The following is a 12,897-nucleotide window of genomic DNA, read 5'->3' on the forward strand; positions in this document are numbered from 1 at the left end:
TTTACCCACTACTAGATATTGTATCTCAATATCTAGATATTTAGTTTTAAATTACATTAAACTGATTATTTATCAAAATAAAAACGGTTTAGCATTTCATATTTTATCCAACTTGCCACTGCTGTCATTGTGCAGTATGAAACGACAAACAAGAAGTCTTTGTGAAAAAGAAAAAAAATATATTTTGCATTAATTTAGCACTAATAAGGCTTTTCCGTATACATTTATTTTACTAATTGCTGATTTGTTTTATCCTTCGCTATTGGCCAACATTGATTTGTTAGTTTTTTAAGCATAAAAACATTTCTGAAGCGCTTTAACGAATTTTCAAAGCTGATTAACCTTTTAATTAATTTTAATTAAGCATAAGTTCAACAAAACTAAAACTAAAGATTCGTTTTACAAAATGCATCACGATTTTTAGAATCATAATTATAATATTCTAAAATAAATTCCTGTTCTGTGCAGCTTGAATTTGCCACTTTAAATATTGTATAATAGATATGGAAATTGATTAAACAAAATAATGCTGTAGCAATGAATTAATGTTGCGTATTTTTTTATCGATAATTAATTTTACTGAAGAAAGAACGATTTAACCAACTGAATAAATCCAATAACCTACATTTTTATTTTATTAATGCATTTCACCAAAAAAGCACCAAAGGACAATGACTTAAATTTCGTGCCAAATTAAAATATTTTTAATGCAGTAAATTGAGTGATTTATGACTAAAAATAAAATAAAGCGTTTCAACAAACAGTTTTTAAAAATGTAGCTACTCTTGCTATAGGCCTAATAAAACATTTATGGTTATTTTAATTCTCTGCATTTAGTATAACATCAGACATTATAGCATGAAATGGCTCAAATGCAAATAGTTGAGAATCTCTTCGAAAATATTCTCGCATACAGGCCAATATTATGTCGTTTTTAACTGTGCGTAGGAATAAGCCTATGCAGCAATGATTCATTACGACGCCTCCAGTGGAAGTATAAAACAGACATGCTCTGCCACCGAGAAGATAATTCAGCTTCTGTTTTGATCATCAAAAGGTGTGTTTATCACCTTGTAATCGAATTCTGTGGAACTGTTAAATGCCCGATGTGAGTTTATTGCAATGAGTGGCCGACGACCTTCTGACGGAGCTGAAAATAAACCTTCTCACTGCAACTTCTGTGAGAAACCTTCCCCATTGGCTCTATTTCACACGGAACAATTAGAACCAACAGTAAACTTCGTTTCTTAACGATCGAATAATGCGTTCCAGGTCGAGTTTGGAGCGAACCGAGCTCGCCGTTAATTGCGCTCGCACAGCGCGAGCGAGAGTGGGACCGGAGCGGGTTCAGCATCACTGAAATCACGGCGCAAGTTAATGAGAGTCTAGCGCTGCCCTGCTCACCACAGGACCTCTTAATGTGACCGCAATGCAGCGTAGGCTGAGTCATGCTGTTTTAATACCTGGCAGAAGACAAGACATCAGCTGTAATAAACTACAGTCGGTGCAGCGCAGGCTGCTGCAGAAACCTGTGCTGTGCTTCTGACCTGAATGGACCTCAACAGTATTTATTTGTAAGAGGGGTCACTTAAATTTTGGTGTGCTCAGATATGATATTTTAACTAAAATATATATATATAAATAAATAAAAATAAAGGCAGCAGCGGTTGCCAGAACATTACAGTAAAAACAGTGGCGATGTTACAAGCAGTTTCCATTATAAAATTACTAACTGTATAGGTGTCATTAAATGATATGCTACCTTATACTTGAACCATTACATTTTGTGACCACATGACGACTGAAGGTTATCGTCAATTAAAATAAAAAACAGCAGTGTCTACATACTAAATACCATAAGTGTAACATATAACAGTAAAATAATGCTATAGATATGACCTAAACAACACTAAATAAAACAAACAGCCCTAAACAAACAAACTTTCTAAGAATGCAATGGTTCATGCAGAGATTCCTGTGAATGGCCTGTTCCTCAAACTAGAAGACAAGTCATTTTTTATTTACAAATAATTTTAATTATGCCAAAAAATTATAACTCTGTTATACAACTATTATTATTATTATTATCGTCATCATCAATTTTACAGTGTGCGGGACCTTTTTGCTTTACAAGCAAACAAAAGATAAATTAAGATCATGAAAACAAAAAAGGTTTTCAAACAAATTTACATTTATTTAAAAAATAATAGTTACTGCTCTTTTGATGAAAACTATGTAATATTTCAAATTATTACTTTTTTGGAACATTTTCAATGCAGCATTCCAGATTAGATATAGTCACAAATAAGACAGGGCAAATATTTGCTGAAAAATATCTGTCCTACTCCAAAAAAAAAAAAAAACTTCAGCTAAAATTACTTCAGTTGCTGACTCCTGATGTGTAACCTTTTTTGTGATAGATACAAGAAAACTGGCATATGAGTCTCCTCTCTTGTTTTAATCTGGCTCTCAAAGTGCAGTTTTGAATTACAAAACATTTGCTTTTTTCCCCCGCCGTTTCTTTTCTTGGTATTCTGTAACTGTCTTCTGCTGTTCACTTTGAGGAGAAATGGAAGCCGGAGAGGGCGAGCCAGAAAACCCAAGAAAAACACAGTTACTCCCAAGCAACAAAGTGAGTCTTGGCTTCGACTGCTGCTCTTAACATTTTCTCATCTAAAAGAGGACGTTTACACAAAGTGCAAATGGATTTAAGACAACTCCGACACAAATTAGATTATAATTCACTGCAGGACATGGGGATACATCCTGTTAGCTATAGTGAGAAATGGAAATGACATGGGAAAGAACATCATTTTTAATCATAAACTGAATAGTTAAATCCTGAAACCGAATTTAATTCACTGGATTCAGCCACAACAAACCTTTAGAAAAAGGATTACAGTACAAAGCATCACCTCAGGTGACAGCCAGCAGTTTAAGGCAGTCTGTGTGGTAATTTTAGTGAGGGGTGTGGTGAGCGGTTCGTTTATCTCCAGTTCACCACCACAGGCCTTGTGGTCTGATAGCTGCAGATTTGCCCAGCTGCCCACAGACTCTGGCAAAGCCATCTTTATGCAGAATCCTGGTCTACAGCAATCTGAAACAGAGTGGTTTCGACGTACCATAACTTGCACGAGTGTTGTTTCGTCAAACGTCACTGCAGACCTCAAAAACAGCTAGAGTCTTTCAGTATTATATGCCAAAGGAGGAAAATAAAGGTTACAAGATACAATTTTTAGCCTAAATTTTAACCTCTAAATGAAAATGTACAAGCCTCCCAGAATATATGGCATTGACCAACATTTGCACCCAAACCTCTTTATATTTCTTTCATAGCAGAGCTACAAAAATACAAAAAAGAACGTTTTTCTCCACTCACACATTCTTGAATTTGCACTAATAATCTCTCTTTCTTTTAACACGTCTGTTTCCTCACACAGCCTGCATTATAACCGCAGGGTCAATTTTCCAAAAAATGTCTCTACGGGGGCGTAATGTTTCAATTTGTGTTTTAATTTGTGTCACTTTCCATTACAGTGTCCATGTTCCAGTGCAATTACGTAAGCAACTGCTGAAATAATGCCCTACGAACAACGAGGACATTGTTATTGTTGCATAGTTTTCTGGTAAAATGTAAAACACGACCACTGTAGTGCACCCAATATTTGCACTCATTTAACCTTTAACAGAGCATCTGGTGTCTAATGTAAAGCTACAGAGTGCCGCAGGGATGACTTAAATTTTTGTTGGCCAAAACCTAGAAATGTCCGGTTCCATCATCCCAAGTCAATAGGTATTTTGAAAGGGTTTTTGGTTAAAAGGTTTGTGGTGAACACAAGCCAAGATATTTTTCACATTTATTCTACAACATAAATATACCTAAACATGCTTAAAGCTTTTACTTTCCTCGAAAAAGGCAGTTGCTAGTAAGTGGCTAAATGAGACTACTGAGGTTGTCGGGACATTAAATGTTATATTGAATGGGAAAACTCATCTACACCATAATGCTTTCACAGCCTCATTCTTATAATTGCACTCTACAAAACTATTCCAACTCAAACTTTTAGTGAAAAGATTTTTAAATAAAGAATGAAAGAGTTTCTGAAGCTCAACGGTGTTGTTGAAGTCATGCAACCGAGGTATAACTTTGCTTCTGCTGTTTGTACAGGCTTCAAAATTCATAAAAGTTGTGTTTATTTGTTAAGATTATCATAATGAACAAAACATGTAACTTTGTTGGTCACAGAGCTTTTCTGCAATAATCCAGAAGCAAACGGCAAAAAATCCTATTGGGTTTTTGTCAAGGATAATGCTAACTTCCAGGATGGCCTTCAAAAATATGTCAACACTGCAGCAAAGTAGTCTTCGCTGAAAACCAGGTGCATCTCATACAGCTCTCACAGTAAAAATCATGGTAAAGTTCAATCTTAACCCGAGGCCCGTCTGTGATTAAGTAAGCATGGGACCACCAGCTCTCCCCAAGTAACTCTCACAAAGGACGTTCCTTAAAAGCCAAATCATGTTCTGTGGTGATCCAGTACAACAAAGTGACCTTATCAGCTGAGCACACTGCCCATGGTGTTTGGCCTGATATCCGCCCAGGGTCACGGCATATGCCTGGCTGCTAACTCCTGTCCTCTGCTTACAGCTAAAACCCAACAACAAAACCCAACATTGCCACTGTGAACAATTAATTTAGTTCAAGATTTTTTTTTAACTTGTTCCAATGCCTATGAATTTTCTTGCCTCCTACTGGTCCATCGTATGGGGTTGATCAACAAACCAGTTGTTTGATGACAGCGAGCGTCCTCATTGTATCGGTTGGCCCTTGTTACCTCGTTTCTGGAAGCGTCTGCGGGGCAAGAGGTCGGGCTCCTGGGTGAACGCCACCGTTCCGGTCACTGTAGAACAGTCGAGGGCGTTGACTTTGGCTCTTTGGGAGCCCAGCCCGAGGGCATTCAGGCAGATGCTGGGGGGTCATTGGCGTGTGAAAGAGGATCGCTGGATGCGGGACAGCAACAGTACTGTGGCGTGTGCATTCAGGGGGTCAGATTTATGTGGAGACTGAAAGGACTGTAGAAAGACAGATTGAAGTGAGGGACTCATGCATACAGATACAAATACAAATAAGATTACCTCCAATACAAACGTTTGATTTTGTGCAATTTAACACCATGCCTGTTTCCATTGCTATCTTTACAGAAAAAAAAAATCAGGTTAAAATATTTTAAGATTAAAACCTGCGTAACACTTACATTTTGAAAGTGAATGTTGTTTGACTCTTCAAATCTCTTCAAAAGTCTCAATTTCAATTACGAACAAACAAAAAAAGACACTGAAATATATTTTTCTTTCACATGGTGCCCTTCTGTTTTACTTTCTAGCACATCGTCAACTATTGTTCAGATTTTACTCAAGGGCATACAGTGTAAACACGGCTGTTTTACTCTTGGCTGACTGTAGCTTTGAAGTACAGTACTTGGTGTGCAGCAATGCAAGAATTGGTTTAATAAACACATTTTATAGCTGAAGTTTTGTTGAGTTTGCGACTCCTGACTGGGAGGCTTTTGTTCTTTTTTTTTTTTTTTTTTTTTTGGATGACATCCTGTATAATTCAAGCCTGATGAATTCTGTGCATGTTTTTTCCCTTTCCCTCTTATTCTTAACCAGTCTCTCTTCCCCAAAAATTCCTGGCCTTTACATCTTTCGTTTTTTTTTGCCATTCTGTTCTCTCTTCCCATCTGTCTTTTACAGGTTTAGATTCTGTTGTCTTCTCTTCGTTCTTACTCCATTTCTCATCTCTATTTTGTGAGCTTCAGCTGTTTTTCTATTCAGCTCTCCATCTGGACCTGATTAAGTGAGCAAGTGAATCATATCAATCATAATTCATTTCTGCATGAGCCATACCTGTATTGATCTTCTGTTATGTCAACATTCCTGATTGCCTTTTCTGTATCTACCTTATGAATTCCTGACAGTAACTGTAGAATCGAAGGAAAATAAATCTTCCAAGATTCCAATAAAACAAATCCAATAAATAAAACAAATAATATTAATATACTGACTTCCAACGCTTCTGTATTTTCCTTTAACTTATTTATATATATATATATATATATATATATATATATATATATATATATATATATATATATATATGTGTGTGTGTGTGTGTGTGTGTGTTCGTAAGAAGCTTTGTTATACTATAAAGACAAAAAGAGCTAGAGGGGAGAGCATGAGGACAAAAGTAATGAAGAGTTAATTCTTTGGCATTAATGAGAATCATTTGGCAATAAAATTTCACTGAGACAATGAATATTTATGATGACTTGCTGAAACCACACACACACACAGGCCCTCCAACACTTGGTCACAGCACATGGAGAGCCAGCTGTTGCTGGATGACCTGGGCATCTGCCCTCTCAGAGAGCAAGAGATTACAAATATCAGATAGAACTGTGACAGGAATGACTGGTGGTGTTTTCTCACCGTCTCTCAACCAAACAATCAATTACTTTACCTTTTACTGCATTTCTCTGTCTCTTTGTTGTCTCAGTCACTTGAACAGTAATGAACAGTAATTTAGTATGTATGCTGTGTAGCATATTTTATATATATTAAATGTCAACGGTTTCCTTGCCACTTACTTTAATTTCATTAGTATGACACACACAGACACACACACACACACACACACACACACACACACCACACCCAGCTTTCTCTCAGTCTCATGAGTGCCAGTGCCCAGGCTGTGATGCCAACAGAGCAAAACTCATGCCCAGACCTTCTGCTGCCCCAGATAGCGCACTGTCTGTGTGTGTGTGTGTGTAGATGCAGAGGACAGTGGGGATTAGTGAATAGATCTCTACATGCAGCCTGCAACACACACACACACACAGAGTCAACCATATTTCTTAGGAACAAGTAATATTATTTTATTCATAATTAAATCAATAATAATAATAATAATAATACATTATTTGAATGCAAATGCATGTAGCTTAGGTAAAAAAAAAAACATGGGTCACAGTGTTGAGGTCACATGACCAACAATGTTTTGCAATTTAAAATACTGTAAATACTGCAACACTAAGTAAAACCGCATCCACACCAACAGGTGTCAGTATATAGTCAAAGAGCCACACAAATCAAAAACTTCCTGCCAGCAAATACATTATTTGTTTACAAGATTATTGCACATACAAATGTTGTCATGCTTATTCTTTCAAACAATTTGAGATTATTTGAGAATATTTGCTTATCTATTTTTAATTTGCAGATATTTATCTGGACAATGAACCTCTTCATATTCTTGCAAAATCCCTGACTGATATTAAGCATTAACTGCATCATTTGCAAAAATAATAGTATTAATACAAACAACCAAATTCACAAAACCGGCCTGGCGGCCTCTTCTTCAAAATCCACCTTGCAGCAGGATGTCTTTCAGCTGTGGGTCAGATTGTGTTTTATCGACACATAACACAATGTATGGGTTAAAAGGATTTGAGACTTTGGCTCATTGTAGCTACGGAGGTATTGTGTTAGTTCAGCACTGGTAAGTGAATTAAAGGGCATCAGAGCATACGGTGCTATCAGCTTCACATTAGCTGCTAACTGAGATTCCGTCTCACAGGACGGAAAAAACTCCTCTGACGCCACGAGTTAGTGAAAACGTGTGAGGGTCTGTGTGTGCGAGCAAGAAAAGTGTGAGAGAAAGACTATTAGTTGACGCTGTGATTATCAAGGCAGTTAAAAGTATGGCACCGCTCAGTGTGTGCGCGAGTGTGTAAAGTGCCTGGCGCGAGGTGCTAATTTAGAGGAATTAAAGAGCACTAGACAGGGCGCTTTTGTGGCAGCAGTTCCTGGTCTAATCTCCCTGCGCCTCAACGGACACACACACACACTAAAAGAGCTGAGAGAGGGCACCAGGCCCATATCACTCCAGGCTATATGGAAAGATACAACCACAGGCACCGAGAGAGACGGAGACGCAAACATATAGTTTTGGAAATGCACACTCTAGTCCTACCAACAAAACATGACACTCGTTACAGTCTTGTTGAAATTACATTCTTATTAGCATGCTGTGGTTTTGTCTTGCTGCTCAAATTGCTTCCCCAGCTATCAGCTCCAGCAATCATCACACCACAACAAATGCACTTTCTTCACCGGAGCTCTGGTAAGAAAGTGTCTGGCAAGCACATGAATGTAAATACACCAAATTTAACCAACACAGAGTAATAAAGTTGCTTTCACAACAGGGTTTTCAAACTGTTGTTAGCAGACCCCCAGGGGACTGCAAGGGGTGCAGAAATTTGAGAAAATTTAAATGTTTAAACTGGAAAAAAGATAAATATGAATCTACTATTTAAATAGTTGAAGTTTAAAAGTTTGGGGTTATTAAGTTGTTTTAATGTTTTTTTTTAATAAGTCTCTGATGGTTACCAAAGCTATATGATCCACAATACAGTATACAGTTAAAATAAATAGTTAAATATTACAATTTAAAATAACTTTTCTATTTTAATGTATTTTAAAATGTAATTTATTTCTGTGATCAAATCTGAATTTTCAGCATCATTACTCCAGTCTTCAGGGTCACATGATCCTTCAGAAATCAGTCTAATATACTGATTTACTGCTCAAGAAATGTTTCTTATTATTATTAACGTTGAATCCATTATCAATGCTGCATAGTATCATCTGTCATTTATGAAAAGCTCTATAAAAATGACAGAACTAAAAGCTATTGTCTAATGTAATATTAGGTAGAAAAAAATGATTTTGGGGGGTTGGTGGATTTTGCTGTTTTCAGTTTAATGCAAAATTACTATTTTCTATATAATATAATATTTATTAACATTTTGGAAACATATATACTACATTATAAACTGATCTCTATACATGAAAATATATAGCAGGCTGTCCCATTACAATGGGGGCATCATCTTAACTTAGTTTTTTTTACCAAAGTTTGAAAATCCCTGATTTTACATGCATACACACACTCGTAAACATTTTGTAATAAGACCTCTGGGAGGCTCTGTTGGGAAACGTATGAAACTCCAACAAAATGTATGTCCAATGTCCATATACAATAACTTTGCTGATTACCACAAATGAGTAATTGTGTCCACACACACACACATTTAATAATGGCCTGATTACAGAATCACAGCTTTAGTTGATACAACGATGCAGTTTGGCCCGGAAAAAAAGGATACACTAAAATGTCAGATTTCTTTCTCTGTGTTTGTTTCTCTTCCCCCCCTCCCCCGTCTCTTTTTAACACCCTATCAATTTCTCTGTGCCCACTTATTTCCCTTAATAACTTTCAAAGGTTGCTGGGCAACATGTTGTTCTTTTTTAAGTTACCATGGCATTTATTTGGCATACGGTATCCTTTCTTGCTGAGAACATGGGGGTTGCCATGGTATCATGGGCACCTTATAAAGCAAACTATTGTGTGTGTGTGTGTGTGTGTGTGTGTGTGTTGTAAAAACCGATGCCAGGTTCCTTTAAGTCTCAGGCACGCTAGATGCCCAGAATGTTGAAAATACTAGGCCGCATTATATTAGCTACCACACAAACAACAGCAGCTTAAAACATCAAAAAGCTTTAAATGTATGCTTGTTCAACTTTTACAGGGTCATGTCAAGATTTCTTCTACTTTCATAAACCTTTTTGCCTAAAACATATGTGTATATGCTCCTCATATACTGTTTATTGTCTGAGAGCCTTAACAGCCATTTCTGCTCAAACAAATAGACTTCCTTCTTAAATTTAACAAATGTTGAACTATCGCAAACAGACTATTTTGCATATATTTTATTATATAAAAGAAGATTAAATCTTCAGGAATATCCGTCTGCTGGGTCTTTTCAATAAAGGCAACCTTGTAAAAAATGTAAATGTAAATATATTTTAAATGATTTTTTACACATACATGGAGGTCTCTCCAAACAGGAGGGTTCAACATTCACATGGATGCTTTATCAGTAACGACAGCTCATACTGTAGATGCACATTTTGTGTTTGATGGTGATTATATATGCTAAAGCACAGTTTAACCCTCAAACAAACCTGCAGACATCAACAGATTTAAAGCAAAACATGGGTTGACGGATTTATGAGAGCTTCAAATATTGATTTTTTTACATTGTCCCTCAGAAGTCATACATGTTCACAGAAAATACACTCACTTGTCAGAGTATCATAAATCATAAATGGAGACGGGGTGGCATTTCTTCTCGTTTTGTAGCTTCTTGTTAGTAGCCTAGGTTATCTGTGACAATTCTTCTCTTTTCAAAATAGTATTTGGCGTCCTCTAGTGGAATCATGGATTTAATACAACATTCGACGTATTTATATTAATAAATAAAAGTGCATAGCTTCTGTTAGTTGTGTACTCAGCTTCAATTCAACGAAGAATGGATATGTAGCTAAAGTCATCGAATGAACTTATTCCAGACAAGCTACAAGCCGCTCTTTGACTAATATTTTCAAGACTTACCTTGCTCACCTGTCGACTCCTGCGCAGTAGGCCGCCGCGTGATTCCGGCGCGAAAGACTCTGCAAATGCAATCACGTGACACTTTTCAGTCAAAAACCCTTTAAACTCGTAAAAAAAAAAATCGTCAAATGTGTTGTTATGTTTCTATATAATTAACGGGCTACCTTATATAAAAAATGGAAATGTTTTCTGCTTCAGGAACTCAAACTCTTAGGCCTATCTGCAGATTAGTTATTTGGAGCTCTGTGGATTTAATAAAGAAGAAGAAACTCTAAAACATTTTCACATTCTCATTAATTTTAAAAACAATGAGCAATATTAGATGTCAGTCTCAAATTATTAATTTTGTTTAATAGAATTCTGTGATTATTTTTTTTCTCTCATAGCTCACATGTGTAAGTTATCATAAATACACATCATTTAATACCTTCACACTATTTGCATAGTTTAGCAAAATTACAGTTTGATAGAGAAACGTTTAGCCTACCTTGTGTTTGGTTTTTTGTTTGTTTGTTTTGTTTTGCTTTTGATTTTCATCATGTTTTACTCTTGATAGCCAGATACGCTAATGGCGGGAAAAAAATTATTAAATAATACTTTACAGATCATGGACAGACACTGAAAATATCAGAAAATCATCTTTTGATTTATCTTTTTTTTTTCTTATTTTACACTTTATTAAATGCATCATAGTTTTAAACGTGATTTATTTTACAATAGCTTTCCATATTTTATGACTGAAAAGTCATATTTTCCATATTTTATGACCATATTTTATGACTTGGTGTACGACAACAAAATAATAATAACTTTGATTAAAGTAATTTTTTTTTTAAATTAGGAGAAATACTATCATGAAGAAACTGTAAAAAGTTTTCAAGGGTGTTTGAAAGAAAGAATATCATAAAAGTCTGGGACATTAAAATATAATTTATATACACAAAGGTCAGGCCAGGTCTTGGCATGCAGGGTCACAGATGGAGCACAACACTGAATATATTTGAAAGACTGGCATAGTTACCTAGCAATGCCATCTGCTTCACACACACTTCATATACACATATCCACAAAAACATATAAACACTTAATCAGTAGGTGCATATATATGAGAGCGGATGTATTCAGGCCTAAAACCCCATCACACACATACATAGTCCTATTGATCACTTAACCTTAAGCAGAATAAACCCCCCCTCTCCTCTGTTTTTCTTGTCTCCAACATGTTATAGAGAGCGTGCCAAAGCCAGGAGAGGCGTTAAAGACAGAAAAACTCAGCCATCTTGCAGGTGTTTCTATCAAAAGACTCACCATACAGAGCCAAACTCAGCCTGGCAGAGTCTTAATGCCCTGGACTACTGTCATTCTCAGGAGACGTATGTCATTGATAATGTCTGCATGTGTGTGTGTGTGTGTGTGTGTGTGTGTGTGTGTGTGTGTGTGTGTGAGAGAGAGAGAGAGAGTGTGTTTATTCTGCACCTGTCGGTTGGTGGGAGGCAGTGTGTGAGATAGAGAGATGAAAAAGAAACCATCTGTGTTTCTAAAGGAACAAAAAGAACTTTCCAAAAGAATGCATTGACAAAGTATGCCTATGAGGAAGTGTGCATATGATTTTAGTTGTTGTTTTGATTAGATTAATTGTCCCCAGAAGGGAGTTATATGTTAAACAAAACAATTTATTAATTTGTAATTCATTCATCTTGTATTTTGTAATGTATTTTAATTGTTTAATGTATAGCCCACTGGCAGTTAAAACTTAAACCTTGATTTGTGTAATGTAATTTTTTTCCTAACAATAAATCTTCAGTAAACATATCAGTGCAAACATACTATACTACTACTAATGATAATAATAAAACAATGACCAATTTAGTCCGAATTAAAGGGGACCTATTATGCCCCTTTTTACAAGATGTAAAATAAGTCTCTGATGTCCCCAGAGCGTATATGTGAAGTTTTAGCTCAATATAGCTTTACAGCTTGTTAAAATGACAATGACTTTTAGGGCATGAGCCAAAATGCGCTGTTTTGAGTGAAGAAGACGGCGGAGCTTCAAGAGCTCCAGCTCTGCATTAGCAGTGCTAGCCTTTGCAAATAAACATTTCACTATTAATACAAACCTGTTATCTTTACAGAAAACTACTCGGTTTCAAAGTCAGTCATCTGATTATACTGTGCATAATAAATTAGTGTTTAAGAATTCCACAGACGGGGAGCACGGCGGGATAAATATAACAACATAGCTGGTCTCATGCTATCACAAACTTTATAAGTCCCACTTCTGATCATGAGCTCAACAGCTTCAAGCGATGGACTCACATTGCTTTCATATGCAACTTTTAACTACCACATTCCTATTCACTATCATTCTGATAGCACTT

Source organism: Barbus barbus (genome assembly GCF_936440315.1).
Source record: "Barbus barbus genome assembly, chromosome: 7".
Lineage (NCBI taxonomy): Eukaryota > Metazoa > Chordata > Actinopteri > Cypriniformes > Cyprinidae > Barbus > Barbus barbus.